Consider the following 20,666-nt stretch of genomic DNA (forward strand, 5'->3'; position numbering starts at 1 on the left):
CCCTTGACAGTGGGTTATTTTCTCCAAATTCGACATCTTTCTCATCATACCTTGGAATGGAGGTCTCAGATGGGACACTGACTACCGGCCTCATCCCATCCCCAAACTGGTGCTTTATTTCCATGGCATTGGATCTATCATGGTGGAAGGAAACCACAAGCACCTTCTCACTTCTGATCTTCTTCTGAGTTCCTTACTCGTGCTGCTTCAAACCCTCCCCACCTCTGCCCATAATCACATCAACAGAATTGATGTGCCTCCTGTCCCTGGTGTTGTTCTCCATACATCACCCAAAGCCACCACTTTGATGTCACTACACTCTATTGTCTCCCATCAAATTGCTCCAACACACAGGGATTACTGGCCCATCCGCCACGTCCAACACTTTTGAACCCTTCGGATTCAGGTTCCTCAGGTGAGAACATTAATTCTAAAAAGACATTCAACATTGGCACACTGTGAAGTAGACTGGCCACCAAGCATGCCCCGACATTCATGATGTCCTGGTGGACTGGTTATGGATATCCGGCCTTCAAATACACATGGTTCGGGGCTAATTTCACTAGCTTACTAGATGTTCTTCCTTCTGTTGGGTGCAAGATTCTCTCTAAATTCTGCTTTGGAGATTGCATGGCCCGTAGTCGCCCAACATATCTCCCAGTGCTGAGGCTCTTGCTAATCCTTTGGACTCCTTTCAAATCTTGTTGTGCGAATGTTCCCCAATTCATAACACTACACATTTTGCAGCAGTCATCTACAAGCCACCGGCTGATGCAAAGACATTTCTGAAAGAATGGCCAAAATGTATCTCCAGCATAGAGTCTCATACTGCTGACATGAGTATTTGACTGGACTGCCCCTCAAACACCACCAATGCTTCGTTCCTGTAGAACGTTGATAATCTGCCAGCGACCCACATTGGGGGTACAGCCTCAGTACCACCCACTTCTCTAACCCTTAGCTCTGGCGTTTTAACATGACCACATCTCATAATTTGAGTACTTCCTGGTCTCTGCTCAGCTCCCCACAGTTAGTGACAGAGCTCACCTCTGGCCAGCCTCCAGCAGAATCTCAATCCTGGTCTGGCCTATGAAACAGAGCCCCAGGGGTGGACTGGTCTATAGGGAACTCTGGAGATTTCCCAGTGGGCCTCTGCACCCTGGGCCTCTTTTGTGTGGTATTTCCAAATTTTCTCATAGGAAAAGCATTGGGCTTGCTGAAAATGTGTCATATGGGGCCACTTTGGACATTACTTTGGACATTATTTCCAGGGCCTCTTTTGGTCCCCAGTCATTATTTCCAGGGCCTCTTTTAGTTCCCAGTCCACCCCTGCAGAGCCCTACATCTCTTTGTTGGGTTGCACATCTTCGCCTAGTGATATGCTACAAAAACTGGGGAAAAAATATTTCCAGCGCTGTCGAATTGCTGGAGCCCACTCTCCTAATACCTCTCATGCCTTCTTCTAAAGCAGGTGGCATGAAACTGATCTAGCACCCCTGAAGCTAAAATGAAATGTCAAAAGAACTAAGCAGTAATGGCAGAATTGCATGCCTGTGATACCAAAGGGGTACCACCGTGCCATCACCCGGAAGAAAAATGAGTCTTGCAACAGAATTGCATTGCCCAGGCCAGCAATATTCCTCTGAAGTTATACAAATCATCAGATTATTACACATGTACATCAAATGCCGAGTTACGACCCCTCTATCACAATAAATGATTAAATAAATAGCGACCTTCTGTGAAGAGAGAGTTGAAGGTATTGCCAACCTAGTTGCTTCCCAGGGACCCTCTAACCAACTTACAGCCATCATGGAGACCTACTGTCTGCACTTTACGACCGCATCAAGACAGTGACAAAAATGAAGGCATTTTAAGAGCAAACATACTCATGTCCCGCATCTACAATCAAGACATACATGTCCATGCTGGCCCCTTATCCCACAGCACCACTGCCATGGTGGAACGCCTACTGACCTCAACAATTCTATTATCTCCACTGCCAAACAAAACTCTGCTGACCCCGAATGTGTAGGATAAGTATCGCCCCATTAACAATTTCCCTTTTATGTAAATGTTTATTGAGAAAGTCACAGCAAAACCACAACTTGAATACACAGAATCAAAAAACGTCATGCATCAACACAAATCAGGCTTCCATTCACTTGAGAGCAACAAAACTCCCCCGCTGCACATGATGCAGCCATGAAGGTGTTTTGTGTATAAAAAGGATATAACCTCTGCAGTTCTCTGTGTTTCACCTCTTGACAGCATTTGACACTGTTGTAGAGGCTGCAGCACTCATTTGGCACCACTGGAACTGGCCCGTATTGGATCACATCTTTCCTTTAGAACAGACGCTTACCATGGTTAGATGTGAAAGAACATGAATGATAAGTTCCCTGTGGCATTGTTGCGCTGGGTCCACTAATAATATTGCATAAAGGAAGACACCTGTTAAAGTCCTATGCTCTATCAAGACGTTTAATGTGCAATTATGATAAAGAACTTCCTTTGTCGGAATTGGAATAGCCACAGCCAACACGTGTTTCTACCCCTCTGGGTCTTTTTCAAGGCTGGTCGGAGTGATAAGTCCCAAGATGGAAACACCGTCAAGTTACAAACCATAACAAAAGTGTGAATTTTCAAGATTTTCCAGACGTATTGTTTATAGCACTTACACAAATTGAGAAGTAGCGTCAATGTATATAATGTCCATATTTAGTACAATGAAAAACATGCTATAATACCATATAGTTCATCCCATGAGGGGCAATGTGAAAGAGAAAAAAAGAGGAAGGAGAAAGAAAAAGACGGTCATTTATGTTTACATGATTCTTCAACATAGTAAGTATTAATTGGAAGTTCATGCAGAGTCACTCGCCAATAGCGAATATATCTCGCCCTGAATAATATCTCATCTCTTGCTTAGGATGGGATGCTACCAAAATGGATGTGAACAATTGTTGGAGCCTATTAGTAAGTAAGGGAATCATTCAATTAGAGGAAGATCTCATTGTAATGGTTCCAGACAGTTTCCCGTGCATGTTGTCCATATATATGTTATTGAAGGTAAGAGTGGAGTGGTGAGCCGGTGGTTACCCGTGGAAGTCTATCTTCCAGTTTGTTAGTTCCAGTTTGCTGTTAGTTTGGAAGGAGGAGCTCCTGAAACCGAGTCAGCAGTCTACAGCCACATGTACTCACTAGCAGCACAGAGCGCGGGGTGATGGCCGAGTGGTTACCTGTGTTTGCCTGGGCATGCTGGGCTGATGGGGTGACCTGTTGTCACACGGTAACAACTACCGATCAACATCGCAGGGACCCTGTTTGCGAGCAGTTGGACACTCTGAATGGGTGAGTGGAATCCCTGACTTGTGACTGGTTTCTGTGTGAAAGGAAGCTCAACTACCAAAATAATAGAAATGAGTAAGAGAGGGGAACGGAAGAAGGGGCTCTGCAGTGCAGCAGGGCGGAAGATAGCGGAGAATGCACTGACGGGCAGTTCCAAGGCTCAAAGCGAAATCGCATTAGAGGACTTGAGGGGAAAATCCTCCATGTTGGGCTATTTCGGACCAGTGCAGCGTTGGAAAGGGGAAGGGAGCATACTGAGCATGAGGGAATAGAACTGAGTGGGTCCCAGGAGGCTTCACCGCCGACGCCAGAAGAAAATAGACCCAATGGTGAAAGCAACCCAGGGGTGGCAGACCCAAATGAGACTCCTTTAGCATCGAAGAACCAGCAGGGGAACGACACTGGGGCAATAGACCCAATTAAGACTCCTCTAACATCGAAGGATCAGCAGGGTAACAGACCAGAACGTGTCATCTTGTCCACAACATTGTCCCAGCTGTCATCTTTTTTCTTTGATAACAACTCGTTGTTAAAGCTTTGTAACAGACTGAGTAGAAACTCATTGGGTCCAGTAGAGGCAAATCAAATTTTACAAACTCTTCCATCCTGGGTAATATCACCAGTATTACAGAAGCATGCAGTGATTTCAAGTCCCTCAAGTAGCTGTAATAGCAATAGTAAGAGCGAGAGCGACTCCACCACTGTTATGGACGTGGTATCGGGCTCATCAAATATAGTGGGCACTATACCCCCAAATACATCACGTCGCAAGTTGGTGCGTCGAATTCAGCCCACTTTAAAAGCGATTGGAATTCAGCCCACTTTAAAAGCGATTGCAGACTCGATTGACTCGCTGCTGTTACTTTGCACGACGCCTGCAACTGACCAGCGTGAAGTGAAAGAAACCCTGGCTAAAGGGGTGGAATTAGTTGCAAGTGCGCAACCCCTCCACTCAGAATTCATGGCAGACACGGGCCACACAGAACAGACGTCCCCTAACATGGAAAATGGACTGAGGGACGACTTAGGGGCACTGGCCCTTTTTGAAAATAAAAGGTGTTCTACAATGGCGGATGTAGTAGATCTAATCCAGCCGACATTGGGGGTGAAACAAAGGAGGGATTAGCCCCAGGAACTATCTATGTTAATACACAAAGCAGAAGTCCTGGCACATACCGCAAAAAGCAAGGCAGAGCTGAGACAAGGCGGAGCAAGGAAAAAAAGAAACTTACCTCTCCTCCAACAGCAGCTAGAACGATTTTGCCGAAAAAGGCACCAACTGTAAATTTGCCAGATAATCCGATGGATGGGAGTAATGAGGTACAGGAAGTAGAGCCTGTGGCTACATTCCAAGGACAGAGCGAAAGAGAGCCCACAATAGTTTCTAACATCCTGGCAAATGGCAGTAAACGGCAAGTTGAATTGCGTGGCCCGCTGGAAAAATGGCAATGGCCGGGTTCCTTAAAAGATCAATTGAAGCCACCAACAATTCAGATGCCCAAAACAATGAAGGGTGCATCTCAGGGAGGACCCAGTGACAAAAGGGTAGATAAGTGCAATGGTTGCAGGGAGACCCACTGATGATGGCCGTACTTGGGACTTGCTCAAGTGACAACCAAGGAAAGAAAACAGAAATGGCAAGAAATATCAGAAGGCTGCAGAGTTAAACAAGGGTCACCCAACGTTGGGGAGAGGGATCAAATTAGAGGAGATCCACCCTCTAGCCAGCAGCCCCTTCCTGAACAGATTTACTGTAATGAAAGTACTTCATCTTATACCAGCACTCAGAAACATAAATAGAAAAGACATTATTAAATCAACTCTGCCAGATGTAAATAGTACTACAAATTGGGTTATCATGGCGTTCATAATGCCAGCAATGGTAGAGACTATTAAGACTGTATCAGAACAACATAGTCGAGTTGGGATTCCAGCTCCTCTGTCTGTTGGAAGCAAAGTGTCAGAAGCCAGGAGATTAACTATGAGCCGACCTATCGATAAATAGGGCCCCTCTGAAGTCAAGTATTTGGTCCCCACGGAAAGGCCTACCACGCTCACTAAATTTAAAGCAAGACTCACAGATGCTGGGAGTAGCCCAGTAACATGGGCCCTAGAATCATTTAAAGAGAACAAAATGAACTGGTCATGAAGGACAGGAAATTTAGCTCACCTTAAGTGGGCTTCCTGGAATTCACGTTGTTTTAATTCTTTCTTGACAAATCCATTTGGTCTTAATGTATTAATCCAATGTGATGTGTTCTTGTTACAGGAGACTTGGCGAGTGGATGCATTTTTTATAGATGGTTTTAATGTCATTTGTAACCCAGTGAGGCAAAATGCACGTGGCTGACCAATGGGAGGTTTGGCCATAGGGGCATAGACTTCTTTCTCCCTAGAAAAATTCTCTATAGAGAGAGAATTACCCTATGTACTCTCTGTTATACTGGACAAGGTGTACTTCCAGACACAGTTTCTACTCATGAATATATATAAACCCCCAGTATGTATTATATTAGCATGATATACACGAAAGTGACTGACACTCTAGACCACTGGTGCGCCACCACAATGGGCGAGTGACTCTAGCGGGGGGCTTTAACAAACATATATTCAGGCAAGAGGGTGTCTTGCCCAATGTTGACGGCATTAAAGAACTCTCACTATCAAAAACAATGGGTGAGGCCCCTTGGGGAAAACGGAAAGGAGCTTGATATCTGGAGATGTATAACTTAATGTGCCTAATTTTAAAAAGGAAAACAAAAGACACAATTGAGAATACATGGGCTAATGGGAAGACTGCTACTTGTACTGACTATGTGTTTGTTAGTCAAGAAATGTGGCCATGTTGTAGTCCCTTGACATTACTCCCAACCAATCTGAGTGACCACTTGGTATTGACATGGGGTTATACCATAGAAGTGAGAAGTGTCCCAGTACCCAAGAAGTTCTGCGCAGGGGTGGTGGTAAACAATCGGGAATCAGACTTGTTGGACAGACACAAATATTGAGAGACTAAATACTCATTTCCAGGCGGATCTCTCCGCATTTGTGAGTAGTATTAAAGAGTATGATTGGGACATGAACAAAACATTATTAATAACCTTTGGCAGACTAAATTTATACGGCAGTATATGATTGAGGATACTAAGCATTGTGTCACGTGAAAAAACTTTGGCATAAGCTCAAGATGGGGGACCTAGACCCTACCCTATTGCATTATGTCAAGGCTTTGTAAAGTGAGACAGTGGTTTCATTACACCTATCGCAATAGGGGAACTTAACACGCCAGGTTCCAACTAATGTGGGTTTAAAACAAGGGTACGTGTTGGCACCCCTCTTAGACTATATGTATACGTCGGACTTCGATTCGTATTTGTCCGATGTGAGAAATGCCCCCCCTCCGCCCAACCCGGATAGGCAATGATTCAATTCCATGGCTTATGTACACAGATGATACAATATTGATGGATCATACGCCTATTGGTCTCCGGCGTAGTCTTGGCGCACTGACTCACTACGCTAGGGAGAACAATCTGTTCATTAATTCCTCAAAAACGAAAATCATGGTGTTTGGAAAAAGAGGTAAATGGCCAGACTCCTTTAGCTGGAAGTTCAATGGTATAAAGCTTGAAGTCAGTAATCACTATATTTACTTGGGGATCCCGATCAATGTGGCACCAAAGGTCACATACTACGGGGATTATGTCATTCCTTGCATTCTAAAGAAATGGTACCTATTAAAATGTTACATCACTAGTGTGGGTGGTAATAACATGGAAGGTGCTATAAAAATATACCAAAGTAGCATTGTCCTTGGCCTGTTGTATGGAATGGAATTGCTCTCGGCCAGATATATAACTTTTTGGGATAAACTGAAAGGGAATATTATTAAATTTATGCTAAATGTACTTAAGAGGACTCCGATAGAGGCAGTGCATTGTGACATGGGCCTCCGTTCGCTTAAGGCGCATTGGTTATTAAAGCGTTGTAAGCTGTACTGCTCTCTTGTGATCAGAACAAAAGAAGATAACACGATAATGGGCCAGTGTCCAAAAGACTACAAGTACATTGTGAACATTGTGAATATTGTGATAACATACATTTTCCCTTAGAGGAGATACTAGAAATAGCCGACTATGAGAGACTGTTAAAGAAGACGACCTGGGCATGGGACAGGGCTGAGTAGATGCAAAAACTCTCTAAGAAAGGACGCTACATGGAATATACTCACCAGGGCTTTGTGGTGGATAGACTGGCCTTCTACCGGTTGAAACCGTGTAATATGAAAATGAGGGAATATATCACCTACCTTTGTCTAAATATCCTACCCACATATGAATATAGGTGTAGTTGGATAGGTGTCCCATACGAAGATCGTAGGTGTAGATTATGCCAGAATGCTGTTGAATCCGCTCGACATATAATGATGCAATGCCCGAAATTACAGTCACAGTACGAAAAGGCCTATGCCTCTATGGTAACAGAGATGGGTAACATAGAGGGAAATCAATTTTGGAGCACCCTAACTGGTGCCACCTCTTTGACCATAACGGGCGCAGGATATTTTGTGTGGATCCAGGCGGTAAAACTGCTCTTGAACAGACAAGTAGAGAGGAAATTAATGGCTCTCTAAGTATAGTGCTTTAAGCTAATATGCTCCCAATAGTAAGGGAGATTGAATGAGATATTTTAAATTGTTGTAAATTGCCAGTCTCCAGTATGAAATTTGATTATTACGTGGGTTATTTTTTAAAGAAGGAATATATGTATTTGATGTGTACATTTTAATACCCTTTTCTATATGTATGGTTTGTCAAATTAACTCTTTAAATGTTTGTTCTATTAAAATGTGTGTTTAAGGGTTTATATTGCAACCAAATGCACAATAAAAACAAACAAACAAAATAAAAGTAAACATTACTGTGTCTCTTTCTCCTTCCTCTTTTTTTTCCCAATCACATTGCCCCTCACAGAATGATTTATATGGATCACAAATTAACTATCATGTTTTCATTGTATTAAATATGTACATGATACACATTGATGCTACTTCTCAATTTGTATAATTGCTATACACAATATGTTTTGAAACCTTGTAAATCACACTTATGTTATGGGTTGGAACTTTACGTGTTTCCATCTTGGGACTCACATTTTGGGTGGCACACTTCTTCATTTCTGGCTTTGTACACACTGTATATGATGCTTCTCCTTGCCACTTCAACGAGCATTGAAAAATACCTAGAGTGGTCGAAACACGTGTTTTCTGTGGTTAATCCAATTCCTAAAAAGGAAGTTCTTTATCATATTTGCACATTTAACGTCTTGATATAGCATTGGACTTTAACAAGTGTCTTCCTATATATAAGACCCGAACAAGCACAAACAGGTGAGGTCCTTGTCTTCACACGTCGTTTGCTAAGGACGCCGGCGGTGAGGACACCTAAGGAGGACTGATTAAATAGGTGGTGGGTAGAGCAACTGAATGGAATGGCATGGCCTGGTCATATGACCAGCGGCCTACTCAATGATGTCTGCCTGGAGCTGGCCTACAACCCTGAAGTACAGGCTTGGAAGGCACGAAAATTGGAGGCGAGTGTTAGAGCAGTTTTTCAGAAGTTCTACCCAACTTCAATAAAACGATTGAACTGAGACAGTACAAGACTCACCTCTTAGTAGAAGGCTTTACCACCTGAGTTTGTGGTAGTGTAGACAGAGCAGCTAGGCTTATTTTAGGAGCGAGAGAGGGCTGTAGACCGGTACAAAGAAACTATAACACACAAATGAATCAATAGAAACACTGACAACTAGAAGTATTATAAAGAATAAAGGTTAATTTTTTACTACAATTAGGCCAAGTTAAGTCTTGGGGTAAGCACTGGTCAAAGTCATAAAGACATTATAAAAAACAAAAACACAACACAATGCTTGAAGGTACACAGACCAAAGCATATAACCTTATTTGAAACACCTAACAATAGTTCTAGGGAAGTCAAACCTTTTTAACCACATTCATTATAGAACATACCTATTCCTGGGGAGTAAAACCTAAGGTTACTTTTATATTACATTCAGTAATACCAGGGTATTAGACCCTAACATTTGTACCGTGATGCTCCAGAAGAAATCCCATCATAAGTCAACTGGGCAATGTATGTTTTGTGAATAGCGGAACACGTATTCTAGGTGCAGTAAAAACCTATAACTATTTTTGTGATAACACACAGTTATACTAGGTGAGTAAAACCTAAGGATGTAATATTCAATTACAGGTGCTTTTGAGATCATTGAAACACAGATTGAGATACGCAGTAAATCTTGTAACTTATTTTAAGATGGCACACAGCTAACTCAAGGTAAGTAAAACCCATATACTTTTCAAGGAGCTATCAACAACTTGGGGCAGGTATAAACCTAAGACTGTTTTTGTGTCTGTCTAAAACAGAACAGGGAAATCAAAACCAAGTGTTACTATTTATAAATGACTCAAGGTTATTCTAGGTAGGTAAAACCGAATGCAGACTTATTCTGGACAGGCTAACAGCAAGTCGGGGGAAGCAAGACCCAGTTGGGAAACTTACACACTCATTCTTCTGAAAGAAACAGGTAAGTAGAGCCAACAGCATTACTTTTGGAGAAGAGCCACAACCAATTCACAGGTGAGTAAAAAACCCTTATATCTACTTTTCAGAATGGCAGAACATTTCTAAGGTAAGTAAACCAACCTTATATATACTTTCCAGAAAGGTTAGAACATACTTTGTTATAATGTGAAGACAGTTTGAATCCTCTAATGAAATCTAGGTAAGCCTTTCACAGCAGTAGAAGTGTTCTACAAATTACAACCTATGAGGGGAAAAGCAATGCCAAAGATTTGCTGTGTCCGCCTGCCCGCCGCTCCCCTCCTGCTTTAAATGGAGGGGGAGAGGGCTGAGAGGCGAAGCCGACGAGAGAAGGCCAGGAGAAAAGGACTCCTGTGCTCTTTGCAGCTCTTCGCTGCTCGTCTGCCGTTTGCCCGAAACCTATGCCGCACCCAGAAGGTAAGAAGCTCTACCCTTGCAAGCTTCTCTCCAACCCCTGCACCACCTCAAGGCGCTTCAGGTTGCGCGCCCGTACTTTGAAAGCCGCCTTCAGCTCACAGCCCATTCCCACAAGCAGCCGTAATACGCGGCTATGCTCACGCACTGTACAACCCTCCTCACTCGCTGATAAGGCCAGGCACCCCCGCAAAACCTCAAAGCCTGCATCCACCTCAAGTACTACCAACACAGCCACCAACAAAGTACTTAACTTTTCGTATAATTATACCGCCTCCATAACCAATGTGATTACAAATGTGTCCACCACCGCTGAAAATGTGACCCCCAGTGTAAAAACTGTGATTAGCAATTCTTCTACCACCATTTTGAATGCTAGTGTGCCAAATGCTATACCACATGTGTCCACCACCTCTGAAAATGTCACCCCCAGTGTAAAATCTGTGATTTGCAATTCTTCTACCACCATTTTGAATGCTAGTGTGCCAAATGCTATACCACATGTGTCCACCACCGCTGAAAATGTGACCCCCAGTGTAAAATCTGTGATTAGCAATTCTTCTACCACCATTTTGAATGCTAGTGTGCCAAATGCTATACCACATGTGTCCACCACCTCTGAAAATGTGACCCCCAGTGTAAAATCTGTGATTTGCAATTCTTCTACCACCATTTTGAATGCTAGCGTGCCAAATGCTTTACCACATGTGTCCACCACCGCTGAAAATGTGACCCCCAGTGTAAAATCTGTGATTAGCAATTCTTCTACCACCATTTTGAATGCTAGTGTGCCAAATGCTATACCACATGTGTCCACCACCGCTGAAAATGTGACCCCCAGTGTAAAATCTGTGATTAGCAATTCTTCTACCACCATTTTGAATGCTAGTGTGCCAAATGCTATCCCACATGTGTCCACCACCTCTGAAAATGTGACCCCCAGTGTAAAATCTGGGTTGTGCATCTCCCCTAACACCCAGAGCTAAACCCCCCCCCTCCACCAAACCCTCTCTCATCATGAATCCCCTCTCAGGCACTACTGAACCCCACATGAAATGCGCCATGATTAACGCTAGGTCCATAAATGCCCACGCCCTAGACATACACGACCTCCTAACCTCCCACAACCTAGATCTACTCATGATCTCAGAAACATGGCTACATGAGGCCTCCGGCCCGGCACTATCCCTCGCCCTACCCCCTGGCTATTCCATAACTAGACAAGACCGCCTCTCCAAAGGTGGAGGTGTAGCAATTATTGCCAGAGACTCCCTCTCTATCAGAAAGATAGAGAAATCCCTGACCAACAACAACAGCGACTACCTCCAAGTTAAAATAACCCTCTCTCCCCATTGCACCATTACTGTGCACACCATCTACCGCCCTGCAGTCCCAACAGGAGACTTCCAAGCCTCTCTCATCCACCTCCTCTCTGACAACCTCAAAAAACAGTCTAAAGCTATTTTCCTCGGGGACGTCAATCTAGGGCTCCGGGATAGTAAGGATGTAGCAGCCAAATCCCTTGACTCTGCCCTCAATGCTCTAGGCTACAAGAACACCATCCTTAGCCCTACTCACACTCAGGGCAGAACGCTCGACTGGATAGCACAGCATAACTGCCCACTCATCATCACAGGTAACAATCCCACCCCGTGGTCTGACCACCACATCATCACCTTTAGCATCCTCACCACTAGCTCCCCTGCTGCCCCCTTGCCTCAACCGCTCCCACCTTGCCTCGCCAGAAGCTCCCGCCAGCTCACTAAGGAAAGGCTACTGCCCTTCCTCCAAGGCCCAGCCTTCAGACCGCCTTTTTCATCAGACCCAGAAACACTCGCAACAACCTATGATACTGCCATCAAAGCAGCTATCAACTCCATTGCCCCTCTCAAACCACGCAAATCCAAACCCACTACCCATTCCAACTCTTGGTTCACCCCTGAGCTCCTCACACTCCGCAACGAGAAAAAGCCGCACTCACACAGTGGCAAACATCCCACTCTGAAAAAGACAAGATGATCTTTAAAGCCCTATCCACCAAATACAAAAAGGCAATCACCCAAGCAAAGGCCAAATCCTTTGAATCCAGAATCTCGGAAGCCCAATCTAGCACAAAAGAAATCTTCGCCATTTTCAGAGAGCTCAAGACACCCACTCCCGCCCCCCAGAATTTCACCAAAGACAAAGACTGGTGTGACAAAATACAAATGGCCATGCAAACCAAATTAAGCCTCCTCAAAAGCAAAATACTAGCCACTAAACAAGCCCTACCCAGTAGGCATATCCCTATCCCATCACCCGCCCCGGATCCCCCCTACCCTTCTCCTTCAAACCCATCCAAGAAAAAGACATCATCAACATTATGAGGAACATCAAGCCCTCTAACTGCAAAGGTGATGCATGCCCAGCCTCCATTATCAAAGACTGCACGGAAGCGCTAGCGCCCTTCCTAACAGCCTTTGTGAATGCCTCCTTTACCACAGGGAAAGTCCCCGCCTCCCTCAAGGAAGCTTGGGTCCGCCCTCTTTTGAAAAAAACAACTCTTGATCCCACCTCCCCCAACAACTACAGACCTATCACCACTGTCCCATTCCTCCTCAAAATATTGGACAAAGCAGCCTACTTGCAGGTCCAGCACTTCATTGAAGAGAACAAACTACTTGGACTCCGCCAATCTGGCTTCCGCCCCAGACACGGGACCGAAACCGCCCTACTTGACTTGAAAAACCAAATGGACGATGCTAGAGACATGGGTAAACCAGCACTTCTCCTACTCCTTGACCTATCCGCGGCATTCGACCTCGTGGATCATGGCGTCCTATGCCACCACCTTTCCTCCACCGCCAAATTCTCCCCAGAGGCCACAGCTTGGATCACCTCCTTCTTACAAGACAGAACCATGCAAGTATTCTCTGACCTAGCCGCCGCATCACCAACTATTATACTTTGTGGTGTACCCCAAGGCTCCTGTCTCTCCCCCACCCTGTACAACATCTTCACACGACCCCTCTTCCTCATCCTCAACGCTATGGGCATCTCATACACCAACTACGCCAACGACACCCAGATCCTCCTCACTCTCACAGGTAACTATGACACCGACTCCCTGACCCTCAACAACCTCTACAACACCATCCAAGCCTGGATGGCTGACAACGGACTATGCCTCAACTCTGACAAGACGGAACTCCTCCTGGTAGGTTCCCCCGACACGCTAAAAAACCTAGATGCCCAATTCAGCCACTTCACCATTGACTCCATTAAAATCCCGGTCTCCGATTCTGTCAAAACTCTGGGAGTCTACCTGGACTCCAGCCTATCCATGGATAGACAAGTCAACGCAATAGCATCCGCAGCTGCATATCATGCTAAAGTTATCAACGCAATCAGGCCCTTTCTATCCAAAGAGAACTGCACCAACATAGCCAGAGCCATCACCGGCCCCAGGCTAGACTACTGCAATGTACTCTTTCTAGGAACCTCCAACAAAAACTTAGAGAGACTACAAGTAATACAGAACAATGCTCTCCGGGCAGCCCAAGGCATTGCTAAAAGAGAACACATCTCTGAAGCCAGAAAACTAGCCCACTGGCTCCCAATAAAGGAAAGGATCGTATTCAAAGCCCTGACACTGACCCACAAGTGCATTCACTTCACTGCTCCTGCATACCTTTCTCAAAGGATCCACCCTGTCTAAACTACCAGGCCAACCAGATCCCCGTACACCAACATGCTCTCTGTGCCACTAGTAAAAAGAGTAAAAGCGGGTGGATCCAGCTTCCCCTATCTCGCGCCCACCCACTGGAATGCCCTACCTCCCACTATCCGTGGCGAGGACTCCCTCACCACCTTCCGCAAAACACTGAAAACTACCCTCTTCACATAAGGACCGACACATCAGCACGAATACTTATCATATATGTTTGTAATATACGACCAAATGCAATATTTGTAACAACAGTATGATTTCTTGTACTATTCATAATGTGTCAACAATCGCTATCATATGTACCATGTAACTAAGTTATTGCAAGTAACAGCGCCTCAATGCCCCTGGGCTGCTTGCGCGCTATATAAATATAAATAAATAAATAAATAAATAGAAGGGTGCCTTTAAGGAGCCAGGACAGCCAAAGTCAATTGGACTATGTCAATAGCTCTGGTGAACAACTTCTTGGACATAGTCTTTCACAAGGTCAGATAGTTAAAGAAACTCACTAAAGGAACACAAGCTGTTAAGCCTGTACAAGGGGAGTTGAAATCAACTCCAAAAGGTAAGCCAGTGCACTTCTCAAGTGAGAAAGCATGACTTATGGAAATAAGGTAAGTACCTCAAGCCCCCACAGTACCTCTGGTTTGAAGAAAGTGTTCCATCAGGATTCCTCCTTGCTGCAGCCAAGCGGAACCTTGTTCCTGTGCTTCCGGCATGGGGACACGAGGGAGGACTTCTGGCGGGCTCCTGCAGCAGTACTCGGGAGAGGGCTTGGTCGGCTATGGATTTTCTTAGATTCAGCGGCTCTTTGTGATTTCAGCACCTTTCAAACAGCACTGATAAAGAACGGATATCACTGGTCAGATTCTCATCGTTACAAAGGTCCAGCACTCTGGTGAGGGATTTTTCAGACTTGAATCGTGTCTCTCAAGTTCCAGCAGGGTGCCCACAAAGTTTCAGCACGATTCAGAATTCGGAAGACTGTGCACTGCCAGATAGCTTGAGGTCCCAGGGTATTGGGGTATTGCAGCCCTGCAAGGTTGCAGCACAATGTGGCATGGCTCAAAATGCAGGTCTTTATTGAGTCTAGTGGGTCTCACCAGGCTCTGAGTGGGGCCATCGTTTTCAGAGTCCCCAGGTCGATTGTAAGGAAGTGCTATAGCAGGCTCAGGTTACACAGCAGGCTCTCCAATCGCTGGAAATCGTCTCAGCTGCTTTCCCTTCATCATCCTCTTCGATTTTGGTTCCAGTGATCCACTTCTCTTCAGCTTCCAGGTTCGGCGTATTTAATAGGAACTACAGCACAACTTCTGCATTCTCTCCCTGCATTTTACAACAAGGGGCGGCCTGGTTATTCAATCAGGACAGCAAGCCCCCCACTGGGATTTGTCCCAATTCTGGAGCCTGGGCGGTGAGTCTATGGGACTCCTGCCTAAAATAAAAAATCACACAAATGAATTTCCCACCCTGGATATCAGGAGAAGGAAGAAGGAACGACAAGAAACACTAAAATGGTGAAAAAAGAAGACAGGGGCCACTTTCTTAAAATGAGCAACCTTGGGTGCCTTTAACACAGCTGTGCAAACGGCCTGGGGTAAAGGTGCACTGAATTAGTAAAAGGTATCTCTGCCACCAGCCATTAAAGGTAAGCTTGTCCATGTAACAGAATTGTTACCGTTTTTAGTGTGAAAAGGGGATACATTGTATCTCCCCAGCACTCCACTTAAGGTGGGGGTGTGCTGGTTTCACCTAATAAAATGTAAGAGGGATCCAAAGATCTTGTTTACTGTTGGGAACTGTAGATCTCACAAGGTTAGCCAGGGAAAGTTAAAAGGGCAACCCATCAGCAATAGGCAGTATGTGCCAAAAGTTGTCAAAGAGGATAACATTATAAGTGGTCGGCGAGTGGCAGTCCTGCAGCAGTCCTCCACCTGTTTTTCTTCTGCTTCAGTACCTGAGATTCTGAGTCTTTCTACCAGCTTTACTAGCTTCAGTCCTGTGGGGGGTGGACCCACACTACTTAACTTGCCATTACCCGTGGAGCGGCCGCGGAGTGGTCGGCGAGTGGCAGTCCTGCAGCAGTCCTCCACCTGTTTTTTTTTCTGCTTCAGTACCTGAGATCCTGAGTCTTTCTACCAGCTTTACTAGCTTCAGTCCTGTGAGTGGACCCACACTACTTAACTTGCCATTACCCGCGCAGCGGCTGCGGAGTGGTCGGTGAGTGGCAGTCCTACAGCAGTCCCCCGCCTGTTTTTTTTCTGCTTCAGTACCTGAGATCCAGAGTCTTTCTACCAGCTTTACTAGCTTCAGTCCTGTGGGTGGACCCACACTACTTAACTTGCCATTACCCACGGAGCGGCCGCAGAGTGGTCGGTGAGTGGCAGTCCTGCAGTCATGGCAGGTAGGGCTGACAGGACTTCCAGGACGAAAAGTGAAAAACAGATGGACTACCCCTCTCTTTTAGTCTTGTATGGATCTTACGTGAGCGTTAAAGGCAACATAACTATGTCATTAGTTAGGAAGTCGCAGGCGGAGAAAAATTGAACTAATCACTCCAACTTGTAACAAAGGTTCTGTCTCTTTAATAGTTGTAAAACATCTTTAAAAAGCATTTTTAAATTGATACTCAATCATATCACTCATTCTACATACATCTCATCTAACAGGGGAGTTCTAAAGTGAATATAAATCTTTGTAGGCATAACATTTCAGTTTGAATATGCATTTTTGACATGGGAAAAAAACATTTGATTTTCCTTAAACAGTCGACATATGTTTCGGCCCGTTATGATATACCACTTTTGTCAGCAGTGGTCACCAGACTAAGTATAAGGCCATCTTCAGGACACCAATTGCTTTGTAGTTGATCAATCTTGATCCCCTTTTAGTACATACACACGTCTGCAAAAGAATTTTTTCATACATCAGTATACGTCTATTAATCTTGTGTAAGACTCTGCTGTAAGACATTTGTTTTTTTAAAAACGACAGAACAAGTTGCGTATCTCCACTTTGACTAAATTTAAGAGCGATGGCTAGTTTTATGTTATACTAAACCTGCCTTTACCCCACTAAGTCCATATTGTGCTATTTAGACTATTGAGAATACTTAGACAAACGGTGTCACTAACTGTACAACTACCCTCGTCTCAGGTTTTTGTCACTTAATGGAAAACCCTACACTTTAACTTGTCTTTTAACATTTTTTAAAAATTACTAAATATTAAAAACACTTACATGTCCACATCTTGTATTTATGTGACTAGAATTCTGCGGTTTATCTCGCTGTCTGAGCTTGTTGTACTCAAAAATTCTCGCGAAGGTAACTTAAGTTGCGCTCTGTGATGTTGGTGCCTGTAGTTAATTAAAACAACTGTTTAGAAATGGCACCTGTGGTTAATTCTAGACCACTATTTGAACATACCACAATTTGTCGCTGACCTCTTAGATGATATGAGGAGAAATAATGACTTTCAGTTTGGCATCAGCTGTTTTTCCATAAATGGTCGTTAATGCCTTGATTGAATGTTGCCAGGTGCCTTCTGGTGATTTAGGATGGACTGAAAGGCCGTGAATGGATTTGTTTCCTATGGCAATGGAAACAAAACATAATTAGCCTGACAGCATTTGAATGCATGATGAGCCAGTTGAAAAGATGCTTGTAAAGTTAAGCTCTAGTCGAGCTATGGGGCATGTTATTTTAACACATTTTTCTATTATTGTTTTAAAACTCATTGTTACAAGGCCTCAGCCCGTCAGTTTTTTTGCCGTTGGTGTTAAATGCGCCCTGGAGCTGTTTGCAATCTCATCATGATTTATTACACATTGTTCGTGGCCGCGCTAGCCGACATGCTGTTAAATGCAGGCTTGTAAAGGAAAAAGTCCTTGCTTGGTTATTTAAACCTGTAGTGCCCTTTTAAATGATTACACTCCCAGGTTGTTTTATCTCGTACAAGTTCGAAAGGCAGGGATTGAGCTAATTACATTTTCATGTTAAAGTCACTGAAGTCGAGAACATATTTTACCTTTTAGTCCGCAAAGGGCATGCGCTAGAAAGCTGACTTGTCTTCGGCATGGGCAGCACGGCTTAAAGTGAAACTAAGTCTGATTTTTATAGGGTCACATGATACAGGGTTACCAACACGTGATCGCCGGTATATTATTACAAGCCTGAAGGATGATGGGACTGGTAGTTTAAAACAGAAATGTGACCTAAATTCGTTTATTTTTTGTTCTTGTGATGCATTTCTGTGTGTTTTACGACATGGGCTTTGCTTGGATTTGCCTAATTTCAAAATATACGCTCCAATCACGTGGGCGCCGGAATATTATTACAAGCCTGAAGGGAGTTGGGACTGGTAGTTTAAAACAAAAAATGTGACCTAAATTCGTTTATTTTTTGTTATATTTCTATGTGTTTTGCGAAATGGGCTTTGCTTGGATTTGCCTAATTTGAATATGCGCGCTCAAATGGGTTGGGAAACCTCATTTAGGACTATCACTATGTGTAGCTTTAATAATACATCATCAGCCTCGAGGGCTAATTAGTCGATTTTATTTTCTATATTAGCACTGTAAAAACAGTTTTGGAATGTGCTTTTTAGATGGTGCTGTTTACCTGTTTCTATTAGGTATCCACCCTTCGGCATTGTTGATACGGAGTGGTAATACTACAGAGTGCTGTTTCTATCACCGTTAGTTCTAAGGGACAACGTTTCTATACTCATTTTTAAAGAAATGTGTTCCATTCTATGGCGATATTGAGGCCATGTTTCACAGTGTCAAGGTTGTATATCCATTTCTGCTCACATCTGGACAGGTTGAGGTCCATGTTGCCGCCTCTGGGGGATGGTTGGATCACTTGGATCACACACCAAAGTAGTTCTGTATATACTAAATCACATGGGCATTTAATGGCATATACCGCCCATTTGGTGAGGCAGTTAGTAAAGGTCTTCAAATGTATGGTGGTGTTACAAAGTTGAATGCTTTTCATTGTCATAGTCTGTGCGCATACTGAACATACTAACTGCCTCACCAAATGGGCGGTATATGCCATTAAATGCCCATGTGATTTAGTTTACATAGGCAAAACCAAACGACAGGTACGTCAAAGAATCTGCGAACACAAATCCTGTATTCGAAATAAAATAGACAATAAACCCCTGGTGGCTCATTATGTTCGTAAACAGCACAAATATACAGAACTACTTTGGTGTGTGATCCAAGTGATCCAACCATCCCCCAGAGGCGGCAACATGGACCTCAACCTGTCCAGATGTGAGCAGAAATGGATATACAACCTTGACACTGTGAAACATGGCCTCAATATCGCCATAGAATGGAACACATTTCTTTAAAAATGAGTATAGAAACGTTGTCCCTTAGAACTAACGGTGATAGAAACAGCACTCTGTAGTATTACCACTCCGTATCAACAATGCCGAAGGGTGGATACCTAATAGAAACAGGTAAACAGCACCATCTAAAAAGCACATTCCAAAACTGTTTTTACAGTGCTAATATAGAAAATAAAATCGACTAATTAGCCCTCGAGGCTGATGATGTATTATTAAAGCTACACATAGTGATAGTCCTAAATGAGGTTTCCCAACCCATTTGAGCGCGCATATTCAAATTAGGCAAATCCAAGCAAAGCCCATTTCGCAAAACACATAGAAATATAACAAAAAATAAACGAATTTAGGTCACATTTTTTGTTTTAAACTACCAGTCCCAACTCCCTTCAGGCTTGTAATAATATTCCGGCGCCCACGTGATTGGAGCGTATATTTTGAAATTAGGCAAATCCAAGCAAAGCCCATGTCGTAAAACACACAGAAATGCATCACAAGAACAAAAAATAAACGAATTTAGGTCACATTTCTGTTTTAAACTACCAGTCCCATCATCCTTCAGGCTTGTAATAATATACCGGCGATCACGTGTTGGTAACCCTGTATCATGTGACCCTATAAAAATCAGACTTAGTTTCACTTTAAGCCGTGCTGCCCATGCCGAAGACAAGTCAGCTTTCTAGCGCATGCCCTTTGCGGACTAAAAGGTAAAATATGTTCTCGACTTCAGTGACTTTAACATGAAAATGTAATTAGCTCAATCCCTGCCTTTCGAACTTGTACGAGATAAAACAACCTGGGAGTGTAATCATTTAAAAGGGCACTACAGGTTTAAATAACCAAGCAAGGACTTTTTCCTTTACAAGCCTGCATTTAACAGCATGTCGGCTAGCGCGGCCACGAACAATGTGTAATAAATCATGATGAGATTGCAAACAGCTCCAGGGCGCATTTAACACCAACGGCAAAAAAACTGACGGGCTGAGGCCTTGTAACAATGAGTTTTAAAACAATAATAGAAAAATGTGTTAAAATAACATGCCCCATAGCTCGACTAGAGCTTAACTTTACAAGCATCTTTTCAACTGGCTCATCATGCATTCAAATGCTGTCAGGCTAATTATGTTTTGTTTCCATTGCCATAGGAAACAAATCCATTCACGGCCTTTCAGTCCATCCTAAATCACCAGAAGGCACCTGGCAACATTC

At 43.8% G+C, this 20,666-nt stretch overlaps 1 long non-coding RNA gene across 1 annotated transcript; it reads right to left on the reverse strand.

The window, feature by feature from the left end:
* Positions 1-16,678: 16,678 nt before the first annotated feature.
* On the reverse strand, positions 16,679-17,677 carry LOC138452623 (uncharacterized). The gene is made up of 3 exons (XR_011260268.1): positions 17,542-17,677; positions 17,338-17,454; positions 16,679-17,001 (listed from the first exon to the last, which is right to left on the reverse strand). It is a non-coding gene; the product is annotated as an uncharacterized lncRNA (long non-coding RNA).
* Between the last annotated feature and the right edge of the window lie 2,989 nt (positions 17,678-20,666).

Source organism: Ambystoma mexicanum, chromosome 4p (genome assembly GCF_040938575.1).
Source record: "Ambystoma mexicanum isolate Mex_15411 chromosome 4p, UKY_AmexF1_1, whole genome shotgun sequence".
In the NCBI taxonomy this organism is placed as follows: Eukaryota; Metazoa; Chordata; class Amphibia; order Caudata; family Ambystomatidae; genus Ambystoma; species Ambystoma mexicanum.